Raw genomic sequence first — 25,340 nt, forward strand, 5'->3', positions numbered from 1 at the left:
CCCTTGTCATCACTGTGAAGGGAAATGTCACATATCCCTGTTCTAAATATGATTCAAAGTGAAGTAACTCATTTATTTATTAAAAATGTAGGGTTTGAGTCGCCACAAAGTGGCCATTTTGTTTACCCACTGGAGATAATTAAGTTATTAATTTCTCTCCCTTCCCTTCCCCTTCCCCTCCCCTCCTCTTCCCTTCCCTTCCACTTCCCTCCCTTTCTCTCTCTCTTTTTATCAGAGGCATCAATATCTCAAATCTCAGTTTATCAGGAACATACTACTTTTGATTCCCCACAAAGGCTGCATCTTGACAAGTTCTTGGTTGAACTAGAAACGTTGCAGTAGCAACATTTTGCTATCAAAGCATACCCGGGGGAAAAGAACATCTTCTGATGGTGTAGTTGTTTCCAGGTGACCTCCTTGTAGTGCAACAACCAAATGACCGCAAAGATGAAGTGGCTAAGATACAGCCCTGGATCTCTCCTCTCCATGTGTCCTTCTACATCCTAACAGCACTTCCATACTCTCTTCTTCTCCAAGGAATCCCCACCACATCCCTTCTCACTCTTTCCTTAATAATGACCTAATTTATTTATGTAAAGGCCCACTTCCTCCCCACAGAGAGTCTGTGGAGAGAAAAAAAAACAAAACAAAACAAACAAACAAAAAAACTACAATTAATTCCTTAGAGAGAAAATAATTTGTATTTTCTCTTTTATGACCAGAAAAATAGCAGACAGTTTTCCTTGTGAGGCTTCAGACTGATGCTTAATGATGTAGAAAAAGCGCAACTCTGCCAGCCCTAGTGCCATGAAAATGCTTGACCTTTTGAGGTAGGGCAGGAAGAGAATGTTTCTTGAGAGGGCTGCCAGGCCCCTGGAACCAGGAAAAGTCCTAGCTTAGCCCGGGGATGCTGCTTTTCCCTTGCAAACCAGTGGAGCAGATAAATAACTGGGCTAATGATATCCCTGAGAAAGGCTAGGCATAATGTCCACGTTTTCTAGAAACTCATTATTCAATTTATGAGCAACCTAAGCATATAAGAAGGCTGCACCTTTTCATATTTTATATTTCATTGTTATATTACATGTTATAATACCATTAAAAAATTGGGTCAGTTTCTTTCAGATTCAGTCTTAAAACCTGAATCAATACAATGATGTTTGATTTCAGTCATAAAAAATAAACACCTCTTAGGCTGGGCGCAGTGGCTCACGCCTGTAATCCCAGCACTTTGGGAGGCCGAGACGGGCAGATCACGAGGTCAGGAGATGGCGACCATTCTGGCTAACATGGTGAAACCCCGTCTCTACTAAAAATACAACAACAACAACAACAGCAGCAACAAATTAGCTGGGCGTCGTGGTGGGCGGCTGTAGTCCAAGCTACTTGGGACTGATATTTAAGTTTTACTGTCCTTTATAGGCTACCTAGAATGGGTAAAGAGGTAAAATGCACATTAATATACACATGAGAGCTCACTGCTGGGCCTCCATAATGTCAACAAGTATGAGCTGCCTTCTTCACTCGCCCACAGGGAAAGCCAGCAACTCACCTGTCCTGAGCTGATTGACAAGCAGATGTACTGAACCTTCCATCAGCAGCTGTGCAATCTGTATGGTGGTGAAATTGAGGATCATCTCGTCTGGATTTTTGAGACAAGCCTAGGTAGCACAGCTATAGGACTCACTCATCTGCACCAGCCTCTTCGAACTCAGAGCTAGGGACTGCAGTGTGGAAAAGGCTACTGGGTGCCTGCCCATATTCTCTGTATTCTGTTTACCACTTAGTTTGTACTTGTCTTTGCCTGTGATGCTAAACCTCCCACTTTTGGTACAGTGTGCTATGTAAATCAAGAGAACAGATCTCCTTCTGGCCAAGACCACCTTATAATATAGATTAGAGGAAAGATAAAAAACAGTCATAGCTTTTGAAACTACAGTGCTTCTATTTGAAAGGCTTCAATGAGCAGCAGGGAAGAGATTTAAAAAAAAAAAAAGGTGAAGAAAGGGAACATCAGAGAGGAACATCAGAGAGAGGTAGACACACTTATCTTACTGTTAAAAACCTTTATTCTCTGCCTTGGTCTTTTCTTGTCACAGCCCACTCATCTTGCTTCCCCACCTTCCTTCTTAGCTATCCTCTTCTTCTCTTTCTCTTTTAACTTTTGAAGTACCAAGAGTTAAAGGACAAGGTGGTCCCCTTGTCCAAAATTAAGAGATGAAACAAATTGCTGGTACTGATCAATAGTTATGGTCATCACTACTATGGGCTACTAATGGTTCTGGACAGCCTGACTTGCATATGTAAAGAAGACTCCTTTCAGTCACTTCCAGGAGGGCCTGTGCTTTAAATATTCCCTTAATCTAATCTATTTGATCCATTTAAACTAAGGATGTAAATTTAAAGATGATTGTGTGGAAACAAGAGAAGGATCCTAACCAGACTGCAGAGGTATTGATCCCAAGGTCAGGGCTCATTAGTAGAAATCTCTAATGGTCCAAGTAATCTTCCAAACTCACTGCACAGTATTAGGTCCTCCATAGGAAACAAAACATTACTTTTGTGTAAAACAACCTGTAACAATAATAGTAATATAATATAGCTCTTTTAAAAAGAAAATAAACTACCTGCAATTCTACTACTGTCTTAAAATGTATTATTTTAATTTATTCCCTTTCAATATTTCTCATATGCATGTTATACATTTGAAACCCATAGTGCACCAATAATTGTATGCTCTGCTTCTTCTTAAGTGATAATTACATTTCTAATTTGATAGTCTTCATAGTTTTTAAAAGTTGCATGATTCCACTGAATGACATACTTATACAATTCACACTAACATTCCACTGTTACAATACTGGACCTTTGAATTGTTTTGAAAGAACTCTGTGAAGTATGTTTGTGCATATGACATTTTAACATTTCACATTATTCCCGTAGAATAAAGTCCCAAAAGAAGCATTATGTGTCAGAGGAAATAATTATTTCATTACACTTAATACATGTTGCCAAATTTCACAGCATAGCTTTTTAAAAAACGTTTTAGCATCTTCTTTGTGCAAATCACTTTGCTAGACTGTGAGGCACAAATGAATGAGTTTAAAATACAGTGTTTCACCACGGAATACTATGCAACCATAAAAAAAATCATATCCTTTACAGCAACATGGATGCAGCTGGAGGTCATTATCTTCAGCGAATTAATGCAGAAACAGAAAATCAAATACTGCATGTTCTCACTAACAAGTAGGAGCTAAACATTGGGTACACATGGACATAAAGATGAGAATAATAGATACTGGGGACTCCAAAAGGAGGGAGGGAGAAGAGGGCTGAACAACCACTATTGGATACTATGGTCACTACCTGGGTGATGGAATCAGTCATACCCCAAACTTTAGCATCATGCAATATACCCATGTAACAAACCTGCACATGTACCCCATGAATCTAAAATAAAAGTTGAAATTATTTAATAAGTAAATAAATAAATACATGCAGAAATAAAACTGAAAAAAAAATACAGTATTTGCCCTGAAAATAATATAATACAGTTGGGAAAATAAGACATATGCATGTGAAAAGAGAACTAACTATACCAACCACAGGAATTCAGAGAAGAAAGAAAAAGATCATATTTAGCAGAAGAGGATAAAGCATTAGACTTTTGGGATATTCTTAGGTTTGAATGAGTTGAGGCAAAGACTATTCAGGTGGATAAATAGAGTAATAAGAAAGGAAATTAACCATTCCAAGGAGTTTTCTGTGACTCAAAAGCACTATGTGATTAAAATTAACATATTATCCTGGTCCACACAGACTCGCCAAAGATCATTCCATTATTAGAAATAGTTATTCTTTCACCTTTGCCCTTGAAACATCCACTTGCCCTGTTCCATTTGATGTGATACTGTGGAGGTTTATCTCTTCTGCCTCTAATCACTCATTCTCTTCTTTCTTTTACATTCATCTTCCTCCAACCACCATTTTGAGAACATTTGTTAAAGTTCTCCTGCAGTTTTCTCCTTCTTTATATATTCCTGTAGGTAATGTCACCTGATGACTTCGCTCTTGTCCTTACTTCTTGCTGCTAACCCCCAATCTCTATTTTCAGCTCTCAATTCTCATTTTTGGTCTCATACATACATTTTCCACTGCCTCTGACAGCAGTTTAAACTAGATATCCAAAACTGAACTCTTTCTGCCGTCTCTAGATAATCTGAAAGCACCACAGTTCGCAAATGTGTCATCTTTCAGGTCTCTTTCATCTTCATAGCTCACATTGAATCAGTTTCCAAATTTGGTCCCAGCTTCCCAGAGACTTCCAATTTCCTCCTATTGTAGGTGATCAAAATCTCCCACCTGGACTATTGCAAGGGCTCCCATCTGATCTGCTTGCCTCCAGCTTCAGCCCCTTCAATCTGTGCTCTACACCATTGCCAGTTGCCTTTTAAGAGCACAGAGTAGATTATGTCACTTGTCTGCCCAAGGACTTCCAGCAACTCTAGAAACCAGCAATGCCCAATCCAGATACATTAATGTGTCTCTCCTGGTCCCTTATGGTTTGAACTCACGCTACTTCTCCATTTTCATCTCCTCACACTATAACCTTACACACACACACACACACACACACACACACACACACACACACACACTCTGGACTATTTAAAATTCACTGAAAACAGACATAAACTTTCACTCAGTCAAAACTTTATTTCTGCAGTTTCCCTCGAATGAATACTCTCATATTCTCTGGCCCATTGAAACCTTATACAACCGTTAGGTCCAACCACATGTTATCAGTTCCAACAATCCTTCCCAGATCGCTATCTCCACAATCTGAAGTACTATTAACTTCCTGTATTCTACAGCACTGAGTAGTTAATTTTCTTGCTGCCTGTGGAACTATAATGTTCCCTTTCTGGAGGCCAAGTTAATAAATTCAATACATTCAAGTATGTTTACAGTTTTTAATCTCTTTGGCCAAGGGCTGAATTTCCTCTTGCTGTTTGTTAAATGGCTATTGGAAGATCTCTTGCTAAACCCGAAAGTGTTTAAGATGTTCGACAGAATCCTCATTCACAGATGTGAAGAAGAGTAAGAGATGGAAAGAGAAAAGGGTTTAAGTTACAAATGATTTTTCTTTCCAATCAGCCCTATGACATATCTTCAAAACCAGGCCAAGAATTCTCATCACTTGTCATGATGGGTTCCTTAGCAAGGACAGGGTGCTGCACATTCAAGTTCTTGTTTTAGGCTCTTGCTCGCATCCCAGGCCCTTGCTTAGGTTTAAAGTGAGAGCTTTAAGCAGGGAAGACTCCCAGGTTGCAAGTATTCCTCAATCCCATCCCACTGCAAGTGATACTGACTGGAGTCCTGGCACACTGTCATAGATCCTAGCATAAAAATAACCTGAGGTAGGATAGAGGGGAAAGAGAGGAAGGGAATTTATGACCAACCCTCTGGCTTTATTTATCACTTACCCTGGGAAAGTACTATGTAATAAAAAGGAAAAAAGAAAAAAAAAAAGACAGTCAAGCTATTTAAAGAGCAGGAGCTGAAACTTCAGAAGCATAAACTAATGTTTCTAACTAAAAAAGGGTGTGGAGAACAAGACTTTTCAAAAAGTAGATGCTAGATGCATATCTTAATAAAACTGAATTTTAAATAATATTTTTTGAATGGACCATCCTACCCTATTTATTAGGACTAAGGGTTATTCCCAAGACCTGTTCTAACTTCTTGTCATTAGAAGGTACCATAGTTTTCCATTTGCATAGCGGAGGCAGGATGATAATATATGTTTTTGTCTGAAGTGAGACTACTAAAGGAAACACATTAAAATGAGGATAAATGGTCATGTCTCATCAAGGCCAGTCCTTCCTGTCATTCTTTAAGCTGAATTCCCATAAAATTTAGTTTTACCTCTTTGAAAACTATGTGTGTTGTTGGACTAAGTGTAAGAAAAGAACAAAACCAACCAGTGAATAATAAAGGCAATGTCTAACGTTGACTACATTTGGTATATTAAAATAAAGTGGAAAACTAGAAATACAAGAGTAGTATTTCTTTATGTTTTCTAATTAGTCATTTCTGATGTTTTCCCTAAATTTACACATCAGTCCATTATTCCAAGCAGGGACACACACACACACCCATCAATAAATTACAATTATAAAGACAGGTAATTGTCTATATACAAAATAAATATATTACTAGTTGTTTATAGTTGCAAAGGTGAATGCGGAAATCCTCATCATTTTACCAATTACCAGCTCATAAAAGAAAAATAAAGTTAAAATATATTGTCTTGTTTGCACAGACTGCTAAATAATTGATCATGATTAAGTAAATTGAGGCATTTTGGAAAAATGACAAATGGCAAGATTTCACTGCTTTTGGAATCTACGGCATTTGCTAAATATGACTTGCTTATAACTACGGATAAATATCTAATCTAATACAATCAGGTTACCTGCAAACCAGAGCCACATACAAAATTGAATCAATAAAAATGTCTCAAAAGACAATAAATACTTTCTTTTTCCAAATGAAATAAAAATCTTATGATAGGTTCTGAGGAGTACACATACATGCTAGGAGCATCGGCTTTGCACGCCTGCAGACAAGGGTTCAAATCTTGGCTCTAAGCCTCTGATTCCTCCCTAGGGAAACGAGGCTGATATTATCTATGGTATGAGATTGTTATAAGAATTTATTGAGATAATTCAGTAATTGCCATATAGTGTGCTAAGCTTACTGTCTGGCACATAATACATTATGAATAAATGTGTCTTATCGTTACTATTGTCATTATTTATTACAAGTGAGAGGCTAAAAAGTGAAAAATCTAACTAATGCTTTTAACTTCATTTTCTACAGAACATTCATAGAATCATCTAATTAAAACACACACACATAATGCCGTCCTGTATTTGGTACTTCTCTGATTCACTTCTATGACCCATTTTAATGTATATGCAATCTTATAGTAAAGAACCCTCCCAGGAGAATAAAAAAGTGCCCTTTATGTTAGCAAAATTTTACGAGAGTTAACTGCATTGAATAGGATGAGTTTTGTATTAAAACTCAGCAACTATTTTTCATTAGGGTGGCTTTTTATTTATTTATTTTCAGACAGAGTCTCGCTCTGTCGCCCAGGCTAGAGTACAATGGTACCATCTCGGCTCATTGCAACCTCTGCCTCCCAGGTTCAAGCGATTCTCTTGCCTCAGCCTACCGAGTAGCTGGGATTACAGGCGGCCACCATTGTGCCTGGCTAATTTTTGTATTTTTAGTAGAGATGGGGTTTCGCCATGTTGGCCAGGCTGGTTTTGAACTCCTGACCTCATGTGATCCACCAGCCTTGGCCTCCCAAAGTGCTGGGATTACAGGCGTGAGCCACTGTGACCGGCCTAGGATGGCTTTTTTAAATATTTTCATCTATGATAATTTTTCTTTCCATGTATTTATTTATTTTGAGACAGTTTGCGGTTACAGTGAGCTATGATCACACTGTCTGGAATGCAGTGGTGTGATCTTAGCTCACTGTAACCTCAAACTCCTGGGCTCAAGTGATCCTCCCACCTCAGCCTCCCAAAGTATTGGAACTATAGGCATCAGCCATAGTGCCTGGCAGTGAGTTTTCTAAATAGAGATTTACTAAAAGGCTTGTGTAGTGACTTGGCAACACTGTAAGTATTTTATTTCTAAACTTTGAATGCCTTTCTAAAGGTCACAGGCTAGGTCTATGTAATTCCCTTTACAGCACCACATGCAATTGGCTGTTTAGAAAATGCTTTTTGAGGATGGTGAAGAGTTCTGTTTTTCATTAAGTGGCTTTGAACTTTGCGACTGCAAGTCCTGACTCTGGATTTATCCTTCACTTCACTACATAATTCAATTCAAACAGCCAAATGATATCCTCTTTCTGCAACGTGTGTGTGGGGGGAGGGCGAGGGCAGGGGCGGGGGTGGGGGTCGGTGTTTCCCCTTTCTAATGTATCTTTATCCAGTGAGTTCATTTTAATGAAAGAACTCCAGTCTTCCCTCAATTTCCTTATTCTGACCTTGTGCTCTAGAACTAAATAGTGACTCTAGGGAGAAAAACGCTGTTGAGCCAAAAATGACTTAGGAACATAATTCTCTACCAAGCTGCAGAAAATAAATGACAGGGTTGGCTGAAATCCAAAGGTCAAATATATACAGGCTTTCTTATGGGAAAGGAATGTCAAACCTGTTTAAAAATCCTGTGAAGTGAGTTTATAATCCCTGACTACCAAAATTAACCATCCAGCTGAATCATTTTAACATTACCGTGAATAAGTAGATTGATTAGCTTTTCCAGAGTTATCTGTCATCAGATAAACAAACCAATATATTTTAAATAAATACTTTTGACCCAAATGGCATGGTGGAGCATAAAATGCTTAAAAAATGCCCTCTGGGCCTCCTAAAGTTTCTCATAGACAGAAAAAGTAAATTAGCTAGACTATTTGCCTTTCTGCACAATACAAGACAAGCTGAAATAAATACGTAGCCTTCTCTTCCTTGGTCTTCTTTTTGAATGCTTCTGAATTATGTTAGAATTTTAGAGCTTCCAACTGGATTAAAAATTGGCTTCCAACTGGATTAAAAAAAGTCCCTCAGCCTTTAGAGGTTGAAGGGGGACCAGCAGGCTTCATGTCACCTACTACTGTCCTTGTCTTCCCCCTAACCTGTACCAAGGCCTTCAGTAAATTTGCTCATTCCTCCTTTAGCCAAAAAGCCAAAAACTCTACTGATAACAACTCATGGATCTCATCCTCCAAAGAGGTCATTAGTGCTCCCATTTTGTAAACAGACATATTCTGAATCCCAGATAAATTTCCTGTTAAGATAAATAGGTATAGTTTTGGATGTGCATATAATATATAGATATAATATCTGCATAATTATCATCCTACAAGTGGCTTTTGTTTCTATCATTTTAGAAATTTAAATATTGTAAAGACAAAGCAAATAGACGTATACCCATAAAGTTTAGCAATGTGCTCATATTTTTCTAATTTCCTAATATCAAAATATAAAGAAGCACTGAAAGAAGTAACATCTACCATATATTGATGTATTTCAAATTCAGCTATGGCTTCATCGGGAAAGCACATTCCCTGTAATTAAGCAAAAGTGGTTATAACCACAATTAAATTTATATTGTGTTGTCAGGTTAAAACTGTGAATACTGTGTATAACCAGGAAAACTGGATGGGAATGACTGACTTAATAAACTAATTTCTTTTAAGAAACAATTCCTTTCCATTACCTGTATTTTTAAAAATCATGTGAATAACACAAAAATATCTACGCTATAATATGACAGCCCTAAAAAACCAAAAATGGGTGTTTTCTATGGCCCACAAGGCCAGTCTAGGAACAGCCCTTTGCTACAAACTACATGGATCATGAAATTGACAAGTGATTGAAATAAAGTAATCCTTTTATTAACAGGAAATGATTGTGTTTTGAGGCTCTGTCTTTGTCATGATTAGCTGGCTCTGTGTGAATACAGGCTCTTTGGGAACCTGATCCAATTTATATCACTGGAATGAGCCTATCAGAGAAATTCAAGAGAGAGATAAGTGAATTAAGTTTAGAAAACACTACACTACTAGTTGGTATATTAACCAAGTACTAGAAAGTGAGTGGGGAGAAAGGAAGAGTTCCATGAAGTGGGTAATGCTAGAGCTACACCTCAAACAATTTGGGATTTACAAGGCAGACAAGATAGGGTGGCATAGTTTCTTATGATGTCATGCCATGGCTTAAAATCTAAATCCCTGTCAGTGGTGAAGAGCAAATGGCTGTTCTCTACAATGCTCCACTCCTCTCCAATCTCAAGGATGACTTTGGCCATCCTGAATTCCACTTTATGTGGAACCTTAAAGACATCTGAGTACAGCAACTATCATATTGCATCATAATTGTCTGTCCTTCACTTGAAGGCAGGAAACATATTTATATCACACTGCACCAATGTCCAGTATATTTTATATACTTCAATGAGTAAACAAATTAATGAATGAATAAGGATTTAACCAAGACAACGAAGGCCTTGCAGGGGCCTCTCTTGTCTGCAATTCATAATAATGTCCACTAAAAATCTCAGAATATCCATTTTATACATGGTCAGGCCTGGGTAATCCTGAGAGGCCTAAACTAGTACAAAGGGCTCCTCAGAGTTCCAGATAAATCTTATTTTACCATATCGCTCTTTCCTGAAAACATAGTGTCACATCCCTTAGGGAGGTTATCTAAACTGACCCTTTCCCCTGGGAATCCTCCAACCACTGGTCTAGGTTTCATTTCTGAAGACACTATGATAGGCTATCATAGATATAGACTGTTAAGTTCACTTTCGTTCACAAAACTACAGGCATGAACCTCTGTGTACTGCCAGCGTGTTCCGTTTTGAGATACCTTCGTATTTTTATTCCTGTTTTCTTTTTTCATGAAAAAAATAAGAAAGTCCATGGTAATATTATAGATTGTGGTGTCAGAGATGTCAGATTGAATCTTGACTCTGCCACTTTCCATTTAACTCTGGGTGAATTACTCCCTGAGCCACAGTTTCCTAACCTGGAAAATGGGGATAATAATGCTTACTTTATAGGGGTGGTGAATATAAAATAAGATGCACCTGGCATAATGCACCAAATTGATATTCAATAACTACTGTCCTTAAAGGTGCCAAAAAATAGGAACCTTTTTGAAAAGTACTTCTAGAAGCCAACCAATTTTTCTCACCATGGTTGGAAACAACGCAAATGTTGCTTCTTTTTACATATAAACATGATAATTGTGTAAGCGTTTTAACTAATGTGCTGACCATAGTTTACAGCTGCTGTGTAACTTCAAAAATGTCAATTTTTTTTTATGAATGGGGGAAATAAATAAATTCACTGTTGTGAAATGGTATTTTGATATTTATACATCAATTGCAGCATTTTCTTAGGTATAAAATTTTAGGTATGTTTATGCATCATCATAAACAGTGATATTGTTTTATAAATATCATACTACTCCTCCAGACAGCTGAATCATACAGAATAGTTTTGTTTTCTCATCCGATGACCCTAAATTCTATAAACATTAAGAAAGTATCTGATTCTACAGGGAACCCATGAAGGAAGTCAGGTAAAAAAGCAAGAAAACAACTACTCACCTCCATAGTACACTCAACAATGCAATGGTAGTTAGCAGATCCAATTACCAGCTACTCAGTGGCACTCAACCGTATTACTTGGTATGGATCAATTTCTTCATTTTCTGTTTTGCTTTTCTCTGTTTACTTTAACCACAGTCTCCTAAATCTTTCCCCCTGTTTCCATTCCATTTATTTTTCTTGTGAGTTATACTCCTGTATTACTACTTATGTCTCTAGGAAAATGCAAAATAATTCCTTCTATTCATGGAGAAATATACTATCCTGATGATTCTAGGAAGTTTTCTTATTTTAGTTATTGTACATTTTCCAAAGTACAGCATAAACATAACATTCCTTTATTCTTCTTTTTCACTGTCGGTTCTACCTCCCATTTAATAATACTAAATCATGTAAGTTAGATGTCTTACTAGTATTTAGTTCAAAAAGTCATTTTAAGGTGTGAATGTAGAGGAAAGGGTGTTGAGGCACAGAGAGAGACAGCAACGTGGACATCATCACCCAGCTCAGGAAGCAAAGCCAGCATCTGAACTCAGGAAATAATGAGGGTCTGAAAGTGCTCTGTCTTAAGTTTTTCTCTCTCTCTCTCCCCATCTCCCTCTTCTCCCTCTCCCTTTCTCCCTCTTCCTCTATCCAATAAGGCTACAATTTAGCCAGTAGATAATCTTAGTGGGGTAGCATCATGTATCTTTTCCAGCAGATAGAGATCTTTAAGGAGTCATAGCAAGAGAAGCCTGGACATCCTGCCTGTAAGAAAAGCCTTGACATATATCAAAATAAATTTGGCACCTGGTTTCACTAATCTGTCAACACAAACAACTGTGTGTGGGTGTATATATGTGTGCATGTATACACACATGTGTGTGACTGTATGTATACATTAAAGCTTCTTTTCTATGACTGGATAATAGGGAATGAATACCAGCTATTCTGAGAACTCTGAGTCTGCTGATTGAAGATTACTCTGAGATAAAACGCAGTACCAGTCAACGCTCCTGGCCCATAAACCATAGTCTTAGATTTTATTTCTGCTCTATAAACATCCTCATATGGCATCAGACCCTACTGAAATCATTCAACAAATGTAAGTCAATGATTACTGAGACTAAGCAAAATCAACAAGACTATAGGTTTGTTTTTCATCCGTAAGTGACAACAAAACAAATTTCATCATAAAAAAGTTATTAGTGATGATTCTTCCTTTGAAATTAGATGGCAATTATCTTCCATAATTGGATTTTCTCTTTTTAGAAATATCCTAATAGGTCCTGAAAGGTATATGTACTAGCGGAATTCAGTAAAATGCTACGTTAATTACACACAGCTGTTACTTGAAATATTTGAAAACAGCATGCTATACCTTATATGTGTGAGAATAACTAAACTAAAAATCAGAAATTAAAATTTAAGTTACAAATTAGCATATGGTCTACTAGCATCTCTCCAAGCTAGAAACAGTGAACTTCCCTGGAAAGCAAAGTGTTGGGCTCAGATGATGGGCTGCTCTGTGCTATTGTGTCAATAAAAATAAGACACCCCACAACTCAGATCACATAAACCTAGGATCTATCTGATTTTCAAGAACCAAGATGATTGATATTACTAAATAAATACCCACTACGTGCCTCTGGCTTCTTCTCTCATGTTTCTTTGTTTAGTTCTTAGTAAGCATTGAAATGATAGGTTATTCATTCCTAAGATGTCATTATCTGTAGCAACCACTGTCTTAAAGTCTGCACTTGCTTCATGTCAGATCAGAGTATCCTGTTTAAAGATGGCCAGCGATTAGATAAAGATATGTACCTTCTCTCATTACATCTCATCTAGATAGTGGCAGGAGGAAAGGATATCAGAAGACAGCAGCACCATAAGCCTCTCTCATGAGCTGTGGCAATCCAGTTACAGAGAAGTTGAGGGGCTCTCTAAAGTGAGGCAGTGGCAGAATTCACTTTACCATTTTTATGTACACTTGGTTTTAGAACTTGTTCTAGAAACATATATTTTACCATTTTCACTGTATCCGATTGTGAAAAGACAGTAACTGAAGAGCAAGGTAAATAAGTATATACATGTATGAAAAACTGCCCAGTAAATATTGTTAAGTGAATAATGCAGGTTATGAAATAGAACTCGATTTATGATTCCATTGTGAATATCACCAATGAATGTCTGACACATGCATAGGAAAATTTGATTAAGTTCTCAGTTCTTAGTGGAGAATTGAGGTAAGGGAGTATGAGTTGGGCATTGTGAAATACTTTCAATTTCTAAGACATATCTAAATAGATGGATGGATAGAAAGACAAATAGATGTTACTTCGTCACTAGAAAAATCATGAACATACATCATTATGCAGAAAATAAGTATTCAAAATGCAATGTATCCTATTGCATACCTATTGTGTATACTTTCACAAATTCAGGTGACAAAGCTACGTCAATGAAGAGCAATATATTTCATCACTGCATGACTTTTCAGAGCTTTTAATGTGCACTGTGGATGTCCATTAACTATAAGTAGTCATATAAGGCGGAATACAAATGTTCATATGCAAAAAAGCCAAAAACTCCCAATGGTCATTGCAGCCCATATCCTCATTAAAATTTGACCATTTTTAAGTCGAGATATATTGCATGCTCTTTGGAGATTAAAAATGGTGGTTTGTGATTTTGATCACCATGGAACCTCTGAAAACCGTTAAGAAACACATCCATTTCAGACTTCTGGTCCTATTTCTGTGAGTTGATTTAGCAAGCTGGTCAAGAACGGAGTCAAGGCCGAGTGCGGTGGCTCATGCCTGTAATTCCAGCACTCTGGGAGGCTGAGGCAGGTGGGTCACTTGAGGTCAGGAGTTTGAGACCAGCCTAGCCAACATGGTGAAATCTCATCTCTACTAAAAATACAAAAATTAGCTGGGCATGGTGGCAGGCACCTGTAATCCCACTACTCAGGAAGCTGAGGCAGGAGAATCACTTGAACCTGGGAGGTAGAGGTTGCAGTGAGCTGAGATCGTGCCACTGCACTCCAGCCTGAGCAACAGAGTGGACGCTGTCTCAAAAAAAAAAAAAATAAATAAATAAAATAAAGAAAGAAAGAAGAAGAAGAAGGGAGGAAGGGAGTTGGGGGACTAGGCATATCAAACACAGTTACCTATGCCCGTCCCAGGTTTAGGGTTAGGATTTTTGATGCAGAACTCTCTTATCAGAAGGTGAGCCCCACAAAGCTCAGGATTTTCAGAGCTTAATTCTTAAGCCTGGTCTGGCTGAATCCATTTCTTTCTAAATTGGAAGCTGGGTGTGAGAGTAAGGAAAGTGGAAATTCATCACGCAGTTAAGCCTTAGATGCCTGAGGGGAGGAAAAAGTTTGAAGGAGTTAGAGACAATGAGAGAGCACGCACCCCTCTCTCTACCCAAATACACTGGAGAATTGTACTAAAGGCTTTGATTCCTACACAAATACACATTCCCATGACAGAGTTAACCTTTTGAGCTTTTATCAATCATTTCATCGCCTACTATGAATTGCTTTATGAGATCCATAGGGGAGAAAGCATTTGAAGGAACGGATGCTTAAGAGTAGAAAGGAATGGAGTAGTAGAGAGAAGAGGGATTTTATTTCCCAACCAGAAAGTAACTCACCCTATTGCCTTGTTTGGTGTGTATTAGCTTTGCTTTGTGTACTCCCTGGTTCTCTGTGCCTGTATTTTTTTACATACAGGAGTGTGAGACTGAAAATTATTTGGCTTCATCAAACAGGTCAATTCATCTTCAGAAAAAAAATCTCAAAGAGCACTAATGAGCATTTTCAAATACATGTCTCAGATTTGGATAAGTAAGTAAATAAATAAATAAAGCAAATGGTAGTGGCTAAACACAGATGTCTTCTTACTTGGCCCTGACTAACTTCTAGTTAGAACCATAACACCATGACTCATTGAAACTATTGTGGAGTCTAAATCAAGTAAATGAGATAGTAGTAGTTCTGGGCATCTTTGCAGGTTATTCTATAAAATGACAGTTATTTCTGTGGCTTTGTTGATTTTGCAAGGTCTTTCCTTGGCCTATCTTCTGTGCATTAAGGATCTTTTTGCTAGCAAAAAGATTTTATTGTTTTCAAAATATAAAACAAATCATGCCTTTTGGAAAGTTTCTTAATTACTCTAAGCCTCACTTCTTTCAATGCCAAAAAATGCAGTTAATGTACCTGCTTCTCAAGGTTGTTTTCAAGATTATATAAATGTGTATGAATGCATACTTTTAAACTCTGGGTCTCTATAAAAGCTATTATTAGTTATATTCATTTTTTGCAGGACTTCTGTTTCTAACTTTCACAAGACAATAGTGACAATGGGTCAAATTCCATTGCATGGACCATCAAGGAAGGACATTAATTCTTGTCTTTGAAGTAGATTTACCTTTAAGCAAATCCTTCCAAAATTATGTATTCTATCTGCCTGGAGTATGGATACCACTTAGGATATTAAGAGAAAGTATTTAAAATCTTATTAAAAAGTAGGTAGCATGTCCTTTCAGCATCATATGGGAGCTATAGACCTAGTCAAAAGTGATTTAGTTACTGAGAGAAGGTGTATTTCATTTGATTCACATTGTTTATTATTGATAAAGATCCAAGAGTTAGTAAAGTTTCTTGTTAACCTAGTGAAATTTGCCTAGTAGAGACACAAATAACTTTTGTCCGGTTGAAAAGATAACCCCAAGGGTTTTAGTTTATGGCCCTATAGATATTAACTACTCATATCTAACAGTGCAATCTTATTATAAGATTTATTAAATGGCCTATATATACTTAGTTCTGCAAATGCTCTTTAAACTGGTCTTACCGTCTTACTGGATCTCTAATAAATGATTTGAATAAACTCTTTGACATTTGTTCATTTGATGTAGGCAAATCATATTTTTAATGCTTTAAAATTATCTTAACAGTGATACAGAAATTTTGTTGTTGTAGAGATAATTATAGTGGGATTTGTTAGATGGTAGAATATATTCTGATATTGAAAAGAATAGTAGTAAAAAGCAAATGGGAAGAAAGATGGATGAGTGAGTAGTTAGAAACAGAGTTTCTGGAAATTTTAAATTAACAATGTTAAAATTTGCTTTCTTTCTGTATTTCCCCCAGGGGTCAACATGCTGTTAGATAGTTTATGGTGACAAGGAAGTTAGGGAACTTATTTAAAAAATAGATCCTTCTAATAATTGGAATATACACTATTGCAATTGTATTCAACGATACTAAGGTCTCACAGAATAAACTTCAAGGTGCACTGTCATTTACTTACACTTTGTATCTCAGATGATGGAGACTCAGAGAATCTTAGCTGTTACTGAAGAGATCACTCACTGTAAATATGAACAAACTTGAACTAAAATCGAGTATTCAGGTTCTTGATACTGTGTTAAATGTACTGACCACTTTGAGATTTATAACTGGGTAAAATGTGTCTGCACAGAGGTCCCTCACAGTGTACAATAAGAGATGGTAACCACAATTCCAGTCATAATCCAAAATTGCTGCAAAAGCCTAAACTTAAACTTTCAGAATCTCATTTTAATTATGAGTATGATGAGGATATTGGAATAACTTATTTTTTTCTTTCTCTGGGTGATATTTTATACAAAAAAAGAAGATAAAAGATATATGATTCAATGTAAAACTTGGACAACAATTACTTAAAAAGGGAAGCAGAGTAACATATAGTACAGCCTCTGAGAGTTTTTGCTGTGAATAAATCTTTTAAACTCTGTTTAATTATGCATTTTCTCAATCTATTTGTCCATAGGATAACTTACTTCCACCCCATCTTTTCTTGCCTATCACCTATAAACATGTCTATGAACATCATCGTGAACTTAAAACTCAAGTTGTCAGTAAATCTTTGGGAACTTCTGGATTAATCATCTGAGGTCATTTGGAATTCTAACATCCTATTATCACTTGGCTAATATCACAAATTACCCTAAATTTACATAGCACTTACCATTTGTAAGGCACTGTTCTATTCCCTTAAAAGTGTCAACCTATCGAGATTAGGTGACAGTGCTGGAGCTCATGAATGTCAGCCTTGTATGTATTAGGGTCCCTAAGATTAACTATCTGCAGCATACAAAATGGTTCCTGGTAATTGTGCAAATGTAGCCACAATTTTTTTAAAGCACAGATTATTAGAAATTAAAGACAGACATATCGTAAGTTCTGCAGTGTAAAGGATAAAGATGTTCATGACAGATTGAGAAAAATAGGAATGGGAAAGGGAAATGTGCTGAATTTTCAAACCACTGTATTTGTAATTTGGAATCAAAGGCTAACTCTAAACTTCTGCGAATGATTGGATGAGTCTCACAAATACCCTTTTCCATTTTTTATAATAAATTTTTAAGTGACTATAATGTACAAATCTATTCAATAATCAATTAAAGGTGAAACTACATGCCAGTACCCGTGTCAGGTACAGGGATAGAGGTCCCCGAAAGTTCACAGATTTATGAGAAAGAGAGTGTGTACAATGGCAATATAATGAATCAGCAGTATGGCAGCCAGACGAGGGGAGAGATGGTCAAGGAAAGCTTCCAGGGAAAATAATTGAGGCCATAGAGAAGTCATTTTTTGAGTAAGAAGGAGGTCAGCTGAGGGCATGGCATGAAAAACATATTCCACTAGAACTATTTAAAATATCAAGATGTCAAGAGCAAAGAATCTAAATTAACTCCCTTTTCCTGAGACAATGCAAAGAAAGAGGCCTTGCTGATTCCCTGCACTATTTGTCTAGGATTTTTTTGCATTATTCTTTTAAGGTGTCAAGCACTGGGTCTATGACAATGTAGACGAAGGAACATGCTTTGGAGACAGAGATTCAGCCTAAACTTGTGAAGAACTTCTATCCAACCCATCCACTGTCCCTAAAGACACAAAAAGAAAGGGACAAGAAACCAGATTACCCCAGGTGTGTACTACAAAAACACAATAGTGGCTTTGGTTCTGGGAAAGTTCATCTTTGAGTAAGACACCCAGACACACTGTTTATTTTAATGTAAACTATTAGAGAGAAAAATGTCTGGGAGAAATGTACTCAAAAGGCCTCTGTTGAAAATAACCAGTCCTATGAAGTAATATTTAAATGCTGTGAAAAAAAAATTCACAGAGCTTCAGGTCTCCCATTGACCTTAGTCTTCATCAATCTATTCCTATGTACACAAGTTTAAAATGTTGAGGACAGCCCTCCTAGGAAGCTCTCATTCAGAACTGGCATTAGGTCATGTACCTAGCAGCAACTGAATTCCCAGACTAATTTTAATAATTCATGGACCTGATACTCAAAACTGAACATTCAGCATGGTAATCACAAGAAATCACAGGGTACATATACTTCCCCACCCAATCTCTCTTCCTCTCACACCCACATTAGGAACATATTGCACAGGTCAGGATGGATAAGTTCTAGAGAACTCTGGGAATCATCTTCCATATTTTGTTTGTCTGTTTGTTTTCAAAAAAGTGACAAGAGGTTATAAGTCATGGATTTTCTAATTTTATAACTGGTTAAGTCCAAGCTTGGAATGCCAAGAGTTGTCATTCTCATTTTTCCAGTCCTGCTTGCTACTCCAGAGTGAAGAAACTCTGTACATGGTAGTTGCTTATGATAGGAGTGAAGGGTAGATGTTTTGACACTCCATCTCCCGTGGCCACAATCAAAGCATAGCAAGAAACTTCACTAGGGGCCCTGCTGCTCTTCTCACTATACTCCTACCCCATCAGTAACAACATCTATGCTTAGTAATAAACATGCTAGGAAAATGTTAAAGTACTTCATAAATTATATTTCCATTTATTTGCAAAGGAAATTGAAGTGTGATAGGGTAGAAACCATGTTTTATACCATATGTAGGGAAGCAGTCAGAAGATTCATGTGAGCAACATAGCCCAAGGAGATTGTCAGAAAAAAAAAATCATATCGTTAAGAACATAAAAGATTCTACCTTTCAGCTGAGATTGACAAGGCACTGATTTATTCCCAGAGTTGTTAATAAATGAATAAAAAAAGAAACAGCAAATTTGTGGTAAAGTATCCCTGACTCTGAGCCAATATGCTTTATAATGACCAGAAAATCTATATTTTGAAAACCCTCTATGCAGTCATAGAAAAGAATAAGTTCATGTCCTTTGCAGGGACATGGATGAAGCTGGAAACCATCATTCTCAGCAAACTAACACAGGAACAGAAAACCAAATACTGCATGTTCTCACTCATAAGTGGGAGTTGAACAATGAGAACACATGGATACACGGAGGGGAACATCACACACTGGGCCCTGTCAGGCGGTGGAGGGCAAGTGGAGGGAAAGCATTAGGACAAATACCTAATGCATGCGGGGCTTAAAAACCTAGATTACAAGTTGATATGTACAGCAAACCACCATGGCACACATATACCTATGAAAAAATCCTGCACATTCTGTACATGTATCCCAGAACTTAAAGTAAAATTAAAAAAAATAAAATAAACACACTCATCAACACTAACAGTAAAAAAAAAAAAAAAAGAAAACCTTCAAGTTTCCTGTGGTCCCCTCACCACACTGCCCAGAACCAGAAAGAGTTTGACTTTGAATGGATTCATTTCTCAGAAAGCCTGGCTGTACATCTCTATATTTAGGGTTGTTTGATTTCCTTTATTGCACACAGTAAGAAGTTGATGGGAGGAGTGACAACATGACCGAGACTTCCCTTTCCTAAGCTTTTCTTGCCCTTTGTAGAGCTTTGACGGGCAATTTCTTACCATATCATGAGAAAATGGACTTGAATCCATGCTACTCAAAGTGGACTGGCATCCCTGGGACTTGTTAGAAATATATATGCTAGGGCTCTACCTGATACTTAGTGAATTAGCATCTCTGGGCACAGGACTCAACATTCAGTGTTGTGACCAGCACTGCTTTATGGCTACAGTACCATTCCTCCTAGGACCACGTTGCCATCAGTTATTTTGACCCTTTCTGGGAAGAGAGTAAGCCTGAGTCAAGGTTTTACTCTATTCCACAAGAGCTTGTTCTCTAATGGAATTTACAAGTCTGGCCTTTCAAGTACAGTCTCAAAAATGGAATGCAAGACACAGGAAAGCAGAGAGGGGAAAAAGTCTGAGTGCCAAACAGAGAATGACCTCTATGGCTAAATTGTTTTGTCTGCATCCTGTCTAAAGGCACCAAAATTTACAGAGAATAAACTAAGGGAAGGAGGAAAAAGTCTTGTAGCTCAATGATCTTTCTAGTTTGGAATAATTTTAAATTGAGCAATAATCTGAGCATATTTTCAGCCAGCATCTGTCTGTGTTCCACTAAGTTTCAGTCTGACTTTTACTCCCCTGAATAATCAGCCCACGTACAAGCAGGTTGGGAACGAAAAAAAAAAACCCACTTATTTCATTTTCTGTTTCCCACATCTCCTTTTGTATATACATCAAAGTACAGCATGTGACAGGAATGCTTCCATAGCACCAAGTTAATAGGTGGCACTTTGTATGAAGGTTGGTCTATCTTCTGTGCCTAGGTTCAAATTTTGGCTTTGCTATTTACTGGCTATTTGAAATGTGTTGACTTACTCTCTGTAGGCTGCCACCCAGGCTAGAGTGCAGTGGTACAATCATAGTTCACTGCAGCCTCAAACTACTGGCCTCAAACGATCATCCCACCTTGGCCTCCCAAAGTGCTAGGATTACAAAGGTGAAGCACCATCCTGGGCCCCTTGCTTCTTCTAAACTATCAACCTAACCATGTAAAAGGCAGAATCCCTTTGAGAACCTATGCCATGCTTCTTCCCGTCACAGGGCCTTTGCATGTACTGTCATAGAAGTCCGCATAGAAAGAAGAGAATCCAGGGTTCAGAGCCAGACAGCTTGGGCTCAATGCCTGACTTTGGCCTTGCTGTGTATATGACATACAAGTTACTTAGTTATCCTCTCTGACCCTCAGAGTTCCCGTATCTGCAAAATAAGCATAATAGCCATTACACAGAGGTGTTGGGAATATTCCATGAGAAAATCCATAATTTACCTTTAGTGATACTAAGACTACTAATTGTCTATAACATCTATTGGCTTTAATCAAATGTTATACTAACAAATTTTTAAATAGAAGCAATGAAATACTTTCAAAATACTGTGCATTAATTTAGTTTATGACTCTTGAAACAAAGTCCAAGTTTTATTGGCCAAAAAAAAGAGATCTTTAGTGATTAATACTGAATTTAAAGCAAGATTTCTCTAATTTCAAAGTCTATATATTTTCATCTTGAAATCAACCATATCGTTAACAAAGATAAGAAAATAAAACAAAACAATGGCTTACGGTCCACATATTCTTTTCTGTCTTAGATGGCCCACTTGAAATTATAAGCAACATATATTAGCATATTAAAAACATATTCTCAGGTTTTAAAAAATCAGCTGTATTTGCTCCAGTGCTTCTATATTTACTGAAGGAAGGAGGTCAGTAATTTGGGAGTCAGAGAAGCTGAAGTGTGTTTCCTTCTTAATTTTCACATGGGCTGAAATGTTTTCAAGGGCTGGAAGACAGTGTGGTGACAGGAAGACAACGTGGTGTGCAGAGAGAAGGTTGAACTGCACACGAAGAAATTTGAGTTTAAACTGCAGTTCCCACCAGCTGGAATCCACAGGGCAAGTCATTTAACTGCTCTGAAGGCATAACTGCCTCCTCTCAAAATGGGGGGTTGGCTTAGCTGACTGCACAGGCTCCTTCCAGCTTTATATTTTGCTGGTCTTGAGAATTGTTAGGGAAGATCAAAGCGACTTCAAAAAGAGAATATCAGATCTCCTATCCCATCAAAGAACTATCTATCATTTCAGATATTTTAAATTCCAGACCCATACATCTAATAAGAAAGTTTTTTTTCTTAACCCTGGTTTTTAAAATGTATAACTTCAAGAAAAAGGTAAATCTGCCCAAGAAACATATGACACAAATATAATGCATTTTATCAGCATATGTTCCATCCTTACTGGTCACTTTTATTAGAGGTTTAGGCTAAGCAGTGTGAGCTGTGTTCTCAGAAGAATGGGGATGGCTCTTGCAGACCCTCTGCACCCTGGGGTCTCAGGGCAGCTAGTGCTGAAATGCGACCAGAAAGAGTGAGGACATGAAGAGAGCCATGTCTTGCCCTTAATGACTCTTGGTGGTTTCACGAGAAAGACAGAGGGATGCGGTATTCAGTCTGCAGGAATGAAGTGGGTCAGTCTCCCCACAGTCATAACACATGCATCACAGTCCTCTCATGCTTTCAGCTGTCAGGAATAGGCCTTTCATGTTGTTGTTACACATTGACCTAATGAAGAGAAAAATGACTCAGAATAAATGAATCTTCCCACTAATAAATGATTTCTTGATTTCATGGTGCCGTGGGCTTTTTTGAGAATCTGAGGAATGTGGCTCTTCCTCTCCTACAAAATACACATAAGCCCAAAATTCTGCACACAGCTTCAAGGGTTTCCTGAACTCCTTCATGCCCATTCTCATTCTTCAGGGGCTAACAGGGCAAGAATCCTTCATCTAAATGAAGGAAAATTAAGTGTCTATGAAAATAGGCACGATTTGAGCACACCACAAATGTGGTCTAAGCCTGTTTTTCTATCAAATATGTCAAGTCTGAAAAAACCAAAGCCATGTCTTAATCAACTCTGTAGTCTCAGCAGTGCGTTGCCCTGCTCAATGGGTACAGTCAACACTTTGAATCATGGTCGGTAAGGAAAGATAGAGTGGGCAGGAAGAGAAAGAGGCAAGGAAAATGAATGCTTTGAGGATGTCTGTGGACAACGTTATTGCAACAAAATACTTCTGAGGTTAAAGGGAAGCAGAATAAAAGACTTGACACTCAAAAATGAAGTCAGAGAGACACAAATATGAATCCTGCTCCTTCCCCATAGCAGCTACGTGACCTTGGGTAAGTTCCTCTCTGCACCTCAGCTGTCTTCTCTGTGAAATGGGGATAATAAGAGTACCTACCTCACAGGGTTATTGTGAGGCTTGAAGGAGCTAATAGCTGAAAAGCATTTAGCACAGTGCCTGGCATGTGAGAAGTGTTCAGTAAGTGAGGTATTTATCAAGAATCAAAGGCTATGGCCTACTTAAGATGGTACTTTCTGCAAAAGTGCCAGTCTTAAAAAGGATTTGAAAACTAAACCAATTTAGAAAAAAAAATCATCCTTTTAATATTAGAATTATACCTAATTCTGAAAAACTTGATTAATTCACAAATCAAAAAAGCTTGAAGAAAGACAAAAAGAGAAATATGATATTTATCCAAAAATATACCATTGTTTCTATTTCCCTAAGAGGGGAATATGAGCTGTAATATTAACATTAAAATGGAGCTCCAAATTAATGGCAAGTATTCATTTACAGAGATCATTAAAAATCAGAGATTAGAATTCTGAGCTTTGCTCTAGACTATGCATTTTCCTAAATTCATAGCTTAGCCACCCTTTTTACTAGTAAATTTTTTATTGTTTTCCTTACTAGGATGTTTGTGTTTACGTGTTGCATCTCATATTTATATGATGTTTTAAAATCCATTTCATCTAACCAACTCAGAATTCTCTTAAAACTATCAACGATGCCATTTATCAGCTGGCTACGGTGGCTCATGCCTACAATCCCAGCACTTTGGGAGGTTGAGTGGGAAGGATAGTTTGAGCCCAGGAGTTCAAGACCAACCTGGGCAACAAATGGAGACTCTTCCTCTACAAAAAATTTAAGTATTAGCTGACTGTGTTGGCGCAGGCCTGTAGTCCCAGCTACTCAGGAGGCTGAGGTGGGAGGATCACTTGAGCACAGACAGTTGAGGCTGCAACGAACTCAACCATTCCATTGCAGTCCAGCCTGGGTGACAGAGTTAAACCCTGTCCCCCTAAACAAATGCCATTTATCTATTTTCAATAATTATTTGTGCATTTAAAATAGCCCCAAGCAAGCACTACTTCTCACGCACTCAGACAAGAAAAAAACAAAACATTTCCGTATATGGCTGAATTATTTCTCTATATGTAAATTCGTCTTAACATTAAACTTATATAAGTATTAACCATAACATATCTCTTATTGTAAAAGCTGAAAGATGTTATAAATTATAAAAGCACAAAAACTACCTGGCACTTCACTAATCTATGGAGCATAAGCTGCCATCTTTTGAGTACCTAGAATGAGCCAGAATGCGTAGTAGGCACTCTATGTAAATTGTCTGTAATTCTCAAAATAATCCCATAAAGAAAATATTATTAATGTTGCCATTTCATAGATAAGAAAACTGGGGTCTTAAGAGGTTATGTGACTTGTCAAAGGGCATGGGGCTAGTATATGGCAGAGCTGAGAAACGACGGCAGCTCCCCGTCTAAACCTCACATTCTCATCACATTGCCTATAATGCAAGGTTAATATTATTCTAAGTAATATCTAATAAACTTTAGACAATCTCAGGTAAAGCATTATAAGTGGATTTTATCTGGGAATGGGATCTCCCATCATACTTTGTATCATATTTTATAACTTTTGTATGTCAGTTATTTATATTAAGAACCATATCTTATCCAAGGCAGAGACTGAGTGTGAATTTTATTTCTGTACAGAGTAGACATCTAAACCCTCACTGAATAAATGAACAAATACTACAGATTTGAAACATGCCGTGGATGATACATGATTCTGGACACCTCACCTCTTCCACTCCCCACCTACTTTTCCATCTCCCTGGTGAGTGAGTTCAAGGGATGGCAAATGTGGAGACAGTGTCTGCATTGAGAAATCCTGAAAAAGGGAGAACATACCAATCACTAGGGCTTCATCATACTACTACTTTATCCACAGAGACTTCCTTGTCTGCCCCTCCTGAGATGCCTCCAGTATTCTAATCTCCAAATCTAACATCTGTCCTTATCAATGCATTAGAGTCAAGTAGATTGGCATACTGAATGTTGCATCCAAAAAAAAAAAAAAAGCTGGAAAACTCATATTCTACTTCAGTTTCCAACCAAGACAGACCAATACATCACAAACAAATTTTTGCATGCACTAAAATCTACCCCTTTCTAAATAAATTGAAGAAAGGTGGTGAT

General features: G+C 37.5%; 1 protein-coding gene and 1 long non-coding RNA gene across 23 annotated transcripts in view; both read right to left on the minus strand.

The window, feature by feature from the left end:
* Nucleotides 1-25,340, minus strand: part of LOC105464900 (solute carrier family 8 member A1) — a 391,740-nt gene that overhangs the window by 201,907 nt on the left and 164,493 nt on the right. The window lies entirely within an intron of this gene.
* The window catches only part of LOC139357819 (uncharacterized), a 108,195-nt gene that overhangs the window by 41,943 nt on the left and 40,912 nt on the right, over nt 1-25,340 (minus strand). Inside the window, exon 2 of the long non-coding RNA XR_011611649.1 lies at nt 1-25,340. This exon is cut by the window's left edge and continues 41,943 nt beyond it; it is cut by the window's right edge and continues 6,011 nt beyond it. This is a non-coding gene — a long non-coding RNA (uncharacterized lncRNA).

This window comes from Macaca nemestrina, chromosome 13 (assembly GCF_043159975.1).
Source record: "Macaca nemestrina isolate mMacNem1 chromosome 13, mMacNem.hap1, whole genome shotgun sequence".
Taxonomy (NCBI): Eukaryota; Metazoa; Chordata; class Mammalia; order Primates; family Cercopithecidae; genus Macaca; species Macaca nemestrina.